Raw genomic sequence first — 12457 nt, 5'->3', positions numbered from 1 at the left:
CTCTTTATGCTGCACACATGTAAATTACAAAACTACATTTTTCTAAAAAGGTTTGTTTAGTACATAAACAAACCATGGCATTCTGCATTTTCCATGTGTGCTGCACATGGCAACACACATGGAAAATTGAAAAAAATTAGGAGAAATAAAGCATTTCTCCTCGTATCTCCAACTTAAGACCAGGGTGTTCCTGGTCTTAAGTTTAGCGTTAGCTCCTATTTACGCTGCCCGGGGCAGCATAAATATCAATTGGTGTTCTGGTGGAACGCCCACCAATACACCCACTGCACGCCCCTTTCACGCTAAACATAGTGTGAAAGGGGCCTATTCACAAGGCAGCGTTAAGCCACGTTAAGTGGCTAAACGCTGCCTTGTGAATAAGGCAAGGCCCCTATCGCCACCACAACGGGTGGTGATAGGGGCTTGTGAATATGCCCCACAGACTTCACAGGATGTAAGGAGGGTGTAAAGAGAGTAACAGGAGTTTCTACTTTTAAAGAGAATGAAAAAGTAGCTTTCTGGTGATGTCAGATCTGGCCTCAAAAATGACAGCGTTAGTGATACAAGCATAACATTATAAATGCCTTTTAATATGATGTAAGGCTGTAGGCATGCTGCATATTTTGGCACTCATAACACTGTATTCAAGGTGTCAAACCTCATCCAGAAACGTAAATACCTCGCCAGACTGCACAGGTTCAAGTTTTAAAGCTCTTCTAAGATCCAATTTGGTTTAGATCATAGTTTCACAAAACGTGTCCAAGTGTAAAAGTATCACTGTGAAAATTAGTTGTTAGCAGTCATTTATTCACACTCTTTAATGTTTTACAGTCTATAATCATTTTCATTCTTGTGTCCAAAGAATATATACACTACTGTTGTGGAAGCAACATGCCAAATAATACAATTTTCTACATTAGTATTGATGTATGCCCATATTTCTTACGTTTTGCCTTCTGTTAAATCATATTTGTATCAATACAGCATTTTTTTTTAAACATTATAGTTATTCATTTCATAATGCTACTTACTGTTCCACATCATAATGAAAAAATTAGAGACTGAATATAAGGCATCGGGGAGAAAATAGCAATTCCAATCTAATTAATAAATACATGGGAGCACTTTTACCGTTATTTCATGCAGCACAACGCAGCAAGCAATGTTGCTGCAAAGGGTTGCATAAATGGGAAAGGGCCCGAGTGCACTGTATTCAACATGATATGGAGCATTTCTGTCCTCTCCTTGTGCAGGCGCCTTTTTGGCTGTCTAGCACCAACACAGGCACCCTTGCAAGGGTGCCTGCGTTACAGACAGGATTGTTTTGTGCAGGAAGGGACACTTCTCTGCACAAAAGCAATCTTTTGAAGCATTTCCCATTTCTCTGCATTATGCCTTATCTGGGGAGGCACACCATTTTGACACATAACCAGGTCTAGCAGTACTGTTAAATCTGGGAATGCGTCAAAATCCATGGGTGGATGCTTGGGAAAACCCACCCTCCACCCACACAATGCCTCCCTGCAGCAGAAAAATGCAATGCAGTGATTTGTGCTGCATTGTTTTACTCACCCGCAAGGGTCTCAAGGCTTCTACGAATACCACTGTGGAACCCATCCTGGCTTTCCCTGTGAGGCGTCCACTTCTGGGCACCCCCAAGGTGGAGGCCAGGCATCCTTAGCGTTGTGGGGGCCGTTGTGGAGATTAAGCAAGCTATTGCCCAAAGTTGCAGAGTGGGACTCCATGATTAGAATAGGCACCGAGGCGAGAATTATCAGGTCCGTGGAATTTTTGAGCCCAAGACCCACCGAGGCGGGGAATTGAACCCTGGTCCTGGGTTAGACCTCTGCATCAGGGTCTGCCGCTCTAACCATTGAGCCACACTTTTCCACTAAAATTAACTCAAAGAGGTTGGTGAACATTTTATGATATATAATGTCTTTAGTACACTTTGCATACATTATCTGTTTGTATCATTACAGCAATAATAGATCATCAAACCAGTCTTCCACAGATGGAGGAAGTGTATATTTCTTGTGTTTCAAACTTTTAGGATTAAAATTGATAGAGAGCTATTGTAGTTTCTTCGAGGGAGATGTAGCTTCTATTCAGTGGGACTAAAGTATTTTCAGCATATTCTGTTTGTATCTCGGCTGCAACATATTGGGTTCTTAGTTGAGAGAGGGGAGAGCCCCACTCAAGAAATAAACACAACCCTTATCGGGGGAACCTCAAAAGTCACTGAATAAACCTGTGCTTAAGACTTTTGTAGCTTGGCACAAAGCGGTCAGACTTTGCATAGAGGCAATGTGTAAAATATTTATGCAGCAGTCAAAGAGTAATAAAGTGAAAACACAACATGAGAAATTCCCAAACCAATTAAGACACATAGAGAATATTTCCATAAATAAGATGGCACCAAAACGACAAAAAATCCAATCAGTAGAAACGTAGTTATGAGTTTTTAAAGTTTTAGATAAAACAATGCCAAAAGGCATGAAGTGCCAACTGCAGTTATCCCGTGCCTCTGGACCAGGACACACTCACAAGTTCAGGCTGACTGCTGTGGAGCGCAGGCTGGGTACAACACCAGGTTTGAACTGCAAGGATTGATAATTTTATCCTTGGTGTGGGGCTGGGTGGTGCTGAGATGCGAGGTTCTGCAGTGAGCTGCGGCGGGTCAATCAACTCGCCAATCAGGTTCAGGGTATTGCTCCAAGGCGAAGCCTTGTGTTATCATGGGTGGTTCTGCATCAGCTCTGATAATGGTGCTGTTAAGAAGCTGCAAGGTGCTGCGATGTGAGGCCCTGCGCAGTGCTGCTTCAAATCTGGTGAAACCTTATTTGAGCAGGAAGTAGTACACCCTGATATAATCCAAGGGTCCAGCTCCTTGTAGACATCACTTGGAGGGTCGAGACTCACTTACACAGGCACCAGCAGATGGAACCAGGTCAGGTTTAGTTGGGTCTCGTCAGCCGGAAAGCAGGAGATGCCTCTGGAAGCTTGTTGGGCCCCTGTAGCTCAACCAGGGGTCAGCCAACCTACCCTTGCAGTCTTTTCTAGGGTCATGGCTTCAAAGCATGCATGGCTAGTCTACCTTGTAGGCCTGGGCATAGTTTGCAGAGTTTCACTCCGTGGAATCAAAAAAATATCTCTGCGAGATTCCGCACAGTTTCAGAAGCGGGCGGACTATACTGGTTCACCCCAGGTCCCTGTGCCATCTTCCATAGTCTCCTTCTGTCAGGAATGTGTAAACTATCCAAACCTATCTGGCAGACATCTGGAGTATAGCTCTCCAGCCCCTTAAAAATGTCTCTCGCCAAGAGGCTTTCAAGTCAGTGCTGTACGCAACATCAAATGAGCTTGCACATTCTCAACTGTCCTGTGCAGAAACATCCTATAGAGTTTCATGCAATAATATTTTTGTGGGCACAGATGCCCTTTCATGCTCTGAGAAAAAGTACTGAGGCTTCCTGAAAAGCCTAATGTCATTGGTTACGTGCGTGGCCTCTTTTCCTTCATTTATAATGTGTTAATACATTAAAAAAATCCATTTATCAATGGTTCTTATTTGATAAATAAACATTCTGTCTGAGGATAGAGTCCCATCAATGTTTCTTTTGCGGGCTGTGCTGTGAATGCTGTGCTGGTGTGGACAGTCCCTTTTGGTGACTCATGCGTGTCAGTTGTGTCCTGGTACCCTCTTCTGTTTTCTCCTGTTGTTCCCCATGCTTTAGTGTCCCAGTGCCTCTTGTAAGTGTAGCCTATTCTGGTGTCTAGTGCAAAGTGTCTACTGTTCCATGAAAGGCGGGGCCGACATCAGGCCCGCCGCAGTTATAGCGGGGCGCAGCAGCCCCCACCCACCCTGGGTCCCCTGGTGACCCGGAAGTGATTGAGTCACTTCCGGGTCACAAAGGGAACAAAGGCCAGGCCGGTTAGATCCGGCCTGGCCGACGAAGGGTTAAAAGGCCGTGCAGTGCGGGAGTCAGCCTCTTTGACTCCTGCGAGCCATGGCCTGCCCTTCCAGCCTCTAAGAGGCAGTAATTATTTTTTTTGTTTCTCTCTTTTTGATTTGCAGGTCCTGGAACACGGTTCAAGCCTGTAGCCCGGCATCAACATCACAAGAGGCAGGAAGATACCGGCATCAACGTCACAAGAGGCAGGAGGATCGATCAGCGCTGGGGGCGACCTCGCATTGAGGCTTTACAACACCCTATGTTTTCCCTTTTAGGCTGCAAAGATGTCGATGGTGGAGCGGCAGGAGCGGCGGATAGGGACAAGGGCTCTGCTGAGAACTCTCGTTAGCGGTGCCTCTCGGTGGGGCAGTTACAGCTGGAGAGGCAGGGGCGCGGCCAATTTTGTTTTCGGACGAAGGAGCAGCAGTCCATGTGGACAAACAGGAGATTTCAGCCAGAGGTTTCGCTGGGCAGCCCGATCGACATGTGGACAGCGGGGACAGAAATGTAAGTACGCCCGCCCCGGACTGTCTGCTGCAACACGTGGGCAGGGTTGGTGGGTCTAGTCCTGCAGTACGGGATGTGCACAATGTGGAGCAAGTAAGGTTTTGGCCCCTTGTTTTAGGCAAACACTACGGTAATTGGGAAGGCCCATTCATAGATACGGGCCGTCAGAATTGTGCATTGCCAAAGCGGTCGTGTTCGGAAGTAAGGGGTCCAGGGTTTCAAGCTTCACTCAGTGTAAAAGCCACATCCCTTTAATGGTGTAGTACATCATTGCGGGTGGCATGTGTTATGGCGGTTGGGCGATGTGTTCAAAAGCGGGGGGGAGACAAGACATGTTCGATCGCACAGTTGGTTTACTGGTGCTGGTTTCATTACACATGGAGGCTGTGGCTTAGCGGCTAGGGCGGCCGACTATGAGGCTGGGGAACTAGGTTTGAGTCTGGCAGAAGGCTCAAACAGGCTAGGATCACCTAAACTCCCTATTCCTAAAGGTATATATTCCCATCTATATTTCAACTTGTGATCATGTAAATTGCTGTGATACCCTGCGGTCTAATTCCTATTTAGAGTACCTCTTGCTGCACTGCTCCCCGTGGGGCCTGGTTGAATTTAGAAACGTTTCTGCCGTAGACTCCAGATTAAGCAGCAGAGGCCCGAGTACACGGATTGTCCTGTAACCACCCCCAGTGGTCCTGCAGATGGGCCATGTGGATGCCGCTGCCATGTTGTGCCTACCCCAGTATTGTGGGTGTTTACACACTGCAACTCTACGCGCCCCGTACATTGTTAAATATTGCTACTATGTCTAGCTGCCTGCCCAGTAACACTGTAATATTTCCATGTACCGTGGAATATGGTGCTTGTGTAACGTAATTGGTCATCTTTCCACGTACTGTACTTTGTATGTCGTTGCGCGCCTACAGCAGGGCATTATTGGATCCCCTGGTGGCTTTTTAGCCCTGGTGGCTGTTAGAACACATAATATGGTGCTTGTGTAACGTAATTGGTGCTCAGGTAAAGCGCTTCAATGACCTTCAGCTCAACTGTGCGCAGTTGTCAAGGAAAATCAGTTGTTAGCTCAGCTAGGTAATGGGGCGGGTGCTCTAAACCCAGATTTATGGGCTTGATTCATATAGATGGGATATTTTAAAAAGAAATATGGTTCGGTATTTGGAACCATCGGAAAGGCTTTTAATGTAATCTCATAGCGGGTACGCTGTGTGTGAGGCAGCTATAATGGAAGTGAGCACTTCTGCAGGGCCCAAATACCCAGATAGTAGGCACATGTTTATTTAAGGCTGTGGAGCACATAATCTCACAGGAGCATTTCGGAGGCTGCAATGTTAGACACACCCTTACAAGCGGTCAAGACAAGTCCCATCACAGCAAATGCAATACGAGCTCAAAAGCGGCTAGGTTTGCATTGGGGTTCAGAGTTTATGTTCACACGGGACAGCAAGCATTGCCAACCAAATGTATTAGAGTCGCTCGCTTGAGTCAACCAGGTCAGCTTTAAAAGTAGTGCCCTTCGGAGGAGCCTAGCCTGCAACCATGATGGCTGCTTAAACCCTCGGCTCCGCCGACCCTCTCGCTTTCCTACTGCATTGCAATCTATCCTGCAATCTATCCTGTACTTGAGCCGAGTTTTCGGAACCGGGAGGTGACTCCGATCCCAACGGTGTGTTCCCCGGCATGCTTCTAGCGGCAGAGGTGATGAGACGTCCTCGCTTCTTCCCCGGCGCTTAATGGCGGTGAGACCGGGTCTTTGTTCGTAAGGGACGGCCAGCTCCGACCACAACAACAGCGGCCATCGAAGACGGGGAGGAGTCGGACGGCCGGAGAGAAGTTGCCGCACTGCGCTTCCCACTGCAGAGATCCACTCTGCTCCGCGATTCTGCACGCTTGGAAGGTATCGCATTTGCGAGAGATACATTGTATCATCTCCCCAGCCCGTAGACGGCCCGGACAGTTCTTTCGTCTCTCCCTGCGCTGTGGTGGGAGCCATTTTGTGTATTGTGCACTCGGCACTTGTAACTGACGACCCCGGGCCGCTACTGAGGGTTCAGGTGATTGCCGGCATTGCATCAGCACTGTGTGTGGTGACGGAATGGAGTCTGCTGCCCCTGTGCCTCCGGCCCGATTGTGCTATGTAGAGCGCCGGCGGGGTGATCAGCTGGTCGCAAGGGATGATGGTGGTCAGTTTCGAGGACTATTACTTGCCCGTGAGCCCCGGGTGCAGAGAACTGCTGCATCCTTTTTTCCTGGGGCACCATTGGTGATCAGCGATATTCTGGGCGCTCTAGGTGCTTTGCGAGCTGCCCTCCATAATAGTGCCCAGGATCTGGGGGGCCGGCTGGATGCTATTTTACCTGATGTGCCCTCGACTGGCCGAGTTTGTTCTCGAGTGTGGGGCACTGCGCCACATCCTGTATCCGACCGCAGTGGACTGCCTACCCAGATATATACGGAGGCGTTGGAGGAACGGGATCCTGATACCGCCGAGGTGCTGACCGCAAGGGTCGTGAAGAGGTCTGGTGTTCAAGGACTCGTGCAGTGGCTGGGGAATCGTCTCCGGACGCCATGTACGGCAACTCCTTTGTGGTCTGATGGCGTGAATCTCCATCCTATCTTGGAGCTGATGCTACTGTTCTGGCCAGCCGGCCTTGGGGGATTGCTGCTGTGCTGTTGCTTCTTTTTGTACCGTTATTGAACACACAGCTTTGATTTGGACAGACTTTGGTGGACAGCATCCTATTCTGTTGTGGTCACCCCGTTTGCCTATTTCATCTAAGATGGCGACTGGACAGCTGGACTCCGTCGACACACCTGATCGCAAGGGGCAGGGTTGAGGATGTTTTCTTGATTGCTGTTGCTCGCACTGCTGGGACTATGAAGGACACGCGGGACATTGACTGAGTTGAACATTGGTATTACATCAGTTCGAGGGTCGGGGGATGGGCGGCCGAGAACACACATGTTGGTTGTCTTCCTCCTCCATCTTTTCTTCTTTCTTCACTTCTTCTCTAACTATATTTCGGGTTTCCTATTAGGGCGACGGGCACACTGCTGGGGGGATAGGCCATGGCCTTCTGCAGGGGTGCGGGGTGGGGGGTTGGGGGGTTGGTAACTTTGTATTTCCTTGTTTTCTTTTCGGTTCTATGGCCCTTTTCTTTGTCTTTTCTGTCTTCTTCTTCGGGAATTCTATGGCATATTCAGTTCTAGTGGGGTGGAGTGTTGGTTTGTCCTGTATAGAGTCTGTGCTTATGTCTGCTTAGTGTTGCTTATTTTGCCCCTTTACTCCCACTTTAACTGCCCATTTGGTCGCCTCTGTACGATTTGATAATTGCTGTAGACTTTGCTAATATTGCTCGCTATCGATCCTGTGCTCTAGAATCCCAAAAGAAAAAAGAAACCTCATCCATCCTGGTATTTGATGATACGATCACTATCCTGAGCTACAACAGGGCAATTTGGGGAAGTAATGCTGTATGTGTATAATCTTGGTGCTTTGCTCGCCCGCGATTGTATTGCTATAAGTATAATAAAGGTTTACCAAAAATGTAAAAAAAAGAAAAAAGTAGTGCCCTTCGACCAACGACCTGAACTCACGCAGAGCCTCGCCTGCAGTCTGACTTCAGTAGACTTATATTGGTTGTTATATCGCATATACTTGGCCTTTCCGTTAGATTGTGGAAACAACCACCTGCTGCAGATGCCCTTTCTTTACTGGGGTAGGGCCTTTCGTAGGTGTTTTTTTCTAAGTGCTGTGTTTGATAGTTTCATCGTTAAACACAACGCATGGCAAGAGTGTGTCGGGAAGCATTAATAACATTTATACTCTCTGGGGTAGAATTTTAGGCACAAGATAAGCGGAATACATTGTTTATGGTGGGTTTATCAGAGTGTATGTGGTAGGCACGTGATAACTGCGAAGTAGAGCTTATAGAGTGTACTTAAAAATGTAAGCACAATATAAAAGTAACACAAAGTGTCCTGGTACAGGTTTGACACAGGACACACACAGACACTATATACATAGTATGTCGGAGGGCGTGTCTGTGCACTAAACCAAATTTCTGATGTTGTGCTTTCTTTTTTTTACACTATCCAAATGTAGAAGGATATGATTTACTTTTAGTAGGAAATAGAATGGGTTTGCTATGGTACATGGTATACTGTAAATAGAAGCCTTTTTTTGTTTTGCGTACCTTAAACTCTTTGTGTGTGGGTTTGGCGCAATTTATCGGCATGTTTACATAGAACACATCTCAGCTTACATTGCTCTGGTACTTTGTACAACATGAGACTCTTAATCTCAGGGTTGTGGGTTCAAGCCCCACGTTGGGTGAAAACGAGTACATTTAACTGGAGCTGCTTTCTCAGAGTTCTCTGCTTCTTTTACTGCATAATTTATGCAGCACTCCATTTCTGAAAGGGATTCAGAAATAGAGTGCTTCTGTTTGGACAGAGCTATACCTCTCTGAAGGCTCTAACGAGAGTGAAACACATGTCAGGGGTTGTTTTAATCATTTCAGGTTGGCATGGATGGTATTTTACCTATCCAAGGCAGTGCTGTTGTGCATGGAGGGGTCAAAGGGCTTTGGGTCATTTTACAGCTCGGCATGGAATAGTACTGTACTAATTATATGCTTAAAGACTTTCTGCTGAACTGGTGAAATAATGTGTCCCTTTCTATTCTGGCATGGATGCTGTTGAGCTAATCCTATGCTTAAGGACTTTGATAAGCAAGCAAACATTTGAAGTGAGGTTATGGGCTATGCATATGCATTTGGTGATAATTGTAACAATAACTAGGTTTATGGTTTTTCTGGAGGCTATAAGAGGGGGTGTCCCTGTGAAATGTGCTTTCAGCTTATCAAGGTAGGGTCAGCTCACAAAGTTAGTGAATTGCCAATAATTGGCCCAAATCCTCTTTTCTGTACATAAGGTTTACCTCTGGGGTGGGCTCCAGGTTTCAACAGGGGGTCGTTGCTTACTGAGGGTGGTATTCTAAAAATATTACAGCAATTCGTTACATGGTGGAGAGGTCAGGCCTACTGGGCAATGGCCTCGGGGAGGGTCACTCAGGGACACTCTCAACACTGACGACGTCAAAACAGTACACTCCAGGCCCTGTTGTCATACCTTCAAGGGTATCCCTGAGCACCAAGGTGGCGGTACATGGAAATTTGGGGGCCTGTGTCTAAAGCCCTAGGCACCAGGTGCTGGTACACGTAAGCTTTTGGGGGGGTGTCTTGTCAAACAGATACACTCATACATGTATGTGTTGACGGACTTCGGGAATACCAATAGCATCGGCCTGGCAAGAAATGTGCTTGGCTTCAGCATGCCTTTTTCGTAACCATGGATGCATTGTTTCAATGCATTTCACACTTGGTACCGTCCTTAAGTAATCATGAAGGCGCTATTGCATTCACTGTAGACTCCTGATGACATCAAAGCAGTACACCCCAGGCCCTGTGGTCATACCTTCAAGGGTATACTTGCGGACAATGTGGCGGTACATAGGAATTTGGGGGCCTGGGTCTAAAGCCCTTGTCACCATGTGCTGGTACACGTGAGCTTTGGTGGGGTGTCATGTCACACAGATACGCTCATACACGTATGTGTTGCCGGACTTCGGGAGTACCGTTAGCACCGGCCAGGCTAGAAATGTGCTAGGCATAATTTTTAGTAACCATGAATGCGCTGTATCACTGCACTTCACTCTGTGTACAATTCTTTCAGGAAGGTCATACTACTGGGCACCCTCTCTGTAACACTAATTCAAATACTCTGCATGTGACATAGACTGATGCTATGCTAAATAAGCATGGGCGGAAAATCCGTTCCGCTCGCGGATTTTGCGGATTTTCGGTAAATTCGCAATCCGCGAACTCTCGCGAATTTACCGAAAATCCGCAAATTCGCACGCAGCAGATTTTTTTTCTTGGTGATACAATATTGCGGCGTGCGGCGTTCACTTACCGTCATTCAGCGTTTGCCGAGTTGTTTTTCTTGATATTTTGCGAGTGCTGCGCCATTTTGGATCTTGCTGCGGGATCCCGCGGAAGTTTGGCGACGCATCGCGAGAGTTCGCAATTGCAAACATGTAGGTGCGGCGGGCAGCAACAATCTCGCACTCGCGAAATTACAAAATTTGCAATTCTGCAAAAGAAATCCACTAGCAAGCAGCATAGACCTTCTGAAAATGATGATTTTTATCAGAATAACTCCTCAGGTTGACATTTGCCTGCACATTTTTGGATTTGAGGCCTTTTGACTTTCTTTGGATCACTTTTGGATTAGAAATCAACTTTCACAAGTAAGTTTGTTTGGGGCATTACAGTTGCTGTTCTGCAGAAAAACGAGTTTAGCAAAACTGAAAGCACTCAGCAGGTGCAAAAGTTCACTCATCATTAGTAACCATTCCCTGTAGTACTTCCTGAGGGGCCCCTCCAGATTTCAGTTGCCTATGTTTGTTTGGGGGCATTACAGTTGCTGTTCTGCAGAAAAATGAGTTTTGCAAAACTGAAAGCACTCAGCTGGTGCAAAAGTTCAAACTCATCATTAGTAACCATTCCCTGTAGTGCTTCCTGACTGGGGCCCCTCCAGAGTTCAGTTGCTAGTTGCAACAATTCTATGACCCTGCTCTGAACCTCACAGCAGGCTCATAGAATAGCTACAAGTAGGCCACAAAGGTCCTGTAAAAAAATATTGCACTGCAACAGAAAGCAAATTACAGATAAGGAAGAAGGTGCCAGACTGGAATTTTAAAACAGTGACACATTAATAAATCAACCCCAAATTAATTCATGTCAGTTGAAGCAGGGCAGGTGTGCTTGCTTTCCCCCCCCCATAATCTACAGTGATGAACCAGAGGGTGGCATTGATGTACCAGAGGGTGGCATGGGTGAAACAGAGGGTGCTGTGAACCTGTGATGATGAACCAGACGTAGAAACAACATAGTCGCGACCGTTGCGACCCGACAAGTAAGTTCGCAATTGCGAACTGGTACAAAACCCTCGTGAACTGGCAGGAACCCTTGCGAACACAAAAAAAAATCCGCAAATTCGCGAGATTTCGCGGATTTTGCGGATTGCGAGTTCGTAAATACGCAAATTCGCGAACGCCAGATTTGCAAAATTCGCCCATGCTTAATGCTAAACACTTGCAGTCAGAAATTTTATGGGAATGCATCTGGTGCAAATCTTAGCTAAGGCTTAGCATGTGAAGGCAATGTAAATCAGGCATGTGTACTGCATCTTTCATCAGGACGTCAGAAACACTAATTGTTTGTGTTTGTCTTTTCCATTTATGTATGGCCGGGTCCATGGCATATACCTGGGAAGTGCTCCACACCGCAACAACTGTAACAGGTGGATAGCCAAGGGGACCCGTACTTCAGGAACAGGAATGGCAAGCAACAACATCAAGTGTGATGGGCGATCGATCAAGGACTCAAGAGGTGCCAACACCTGATTGATTGTTTATTGGTCTGTTAACCATAGGTTGGGCTGGCCGCAGTAATGTAGCAGGATGTTGCTTCACATAGTATGGCAATATGTTCCTTATCAGGATACAGTATTTCTACAGTAACGGTGCCTGTGCTCGCAGGGCCACCGTTGTCATCATGGTATATTCGTATGTTACCAATTGGTGGTGCCAGTCGTAGTAATGTGGCAGTACACAGGGGTGTGCCTTGCCAGCTTGGCCAAATCCAGGAGTAATATTTTATTTTATTTATTTATTTATTCCATTTGTATGGCGCAACAGCTACCCAGAGGGTTTCCCGGAGCCTTGGATCCAGTCAATCAATACCAGGGGTAGTAAAATTGAATCTTAGTTTTGGTCGAAGAGCCATGCCTTGATATTTTTTCGAAATGTTCTAAAGTTCGGTTCCAGTCGTAATTATAGTGGAATAGAGTTCCATAGAGTTGGTGCCAGATATCCGAAGGAGCGTCCGCCCATTCGTGCTCGTTTAAATCTCGGA

The sequence above is a fragment of the Lissotriton vulgaris genome, chromosome 2_1 (assembly GCF_964263255.1).
Source record: "Lissotriton vulgaris chromosome 2_1, aLisVul1.2, whole genome shotgun sequence".
Lineage (NCBI taxonomy): Eukaryota > Metazoa > Chordata > Amphibia > Caudata > Salamandridae > Lissotriton > Lissotriton vulgaris.
Note: the sequence above shows the minus strand (reverse complement) of the source record.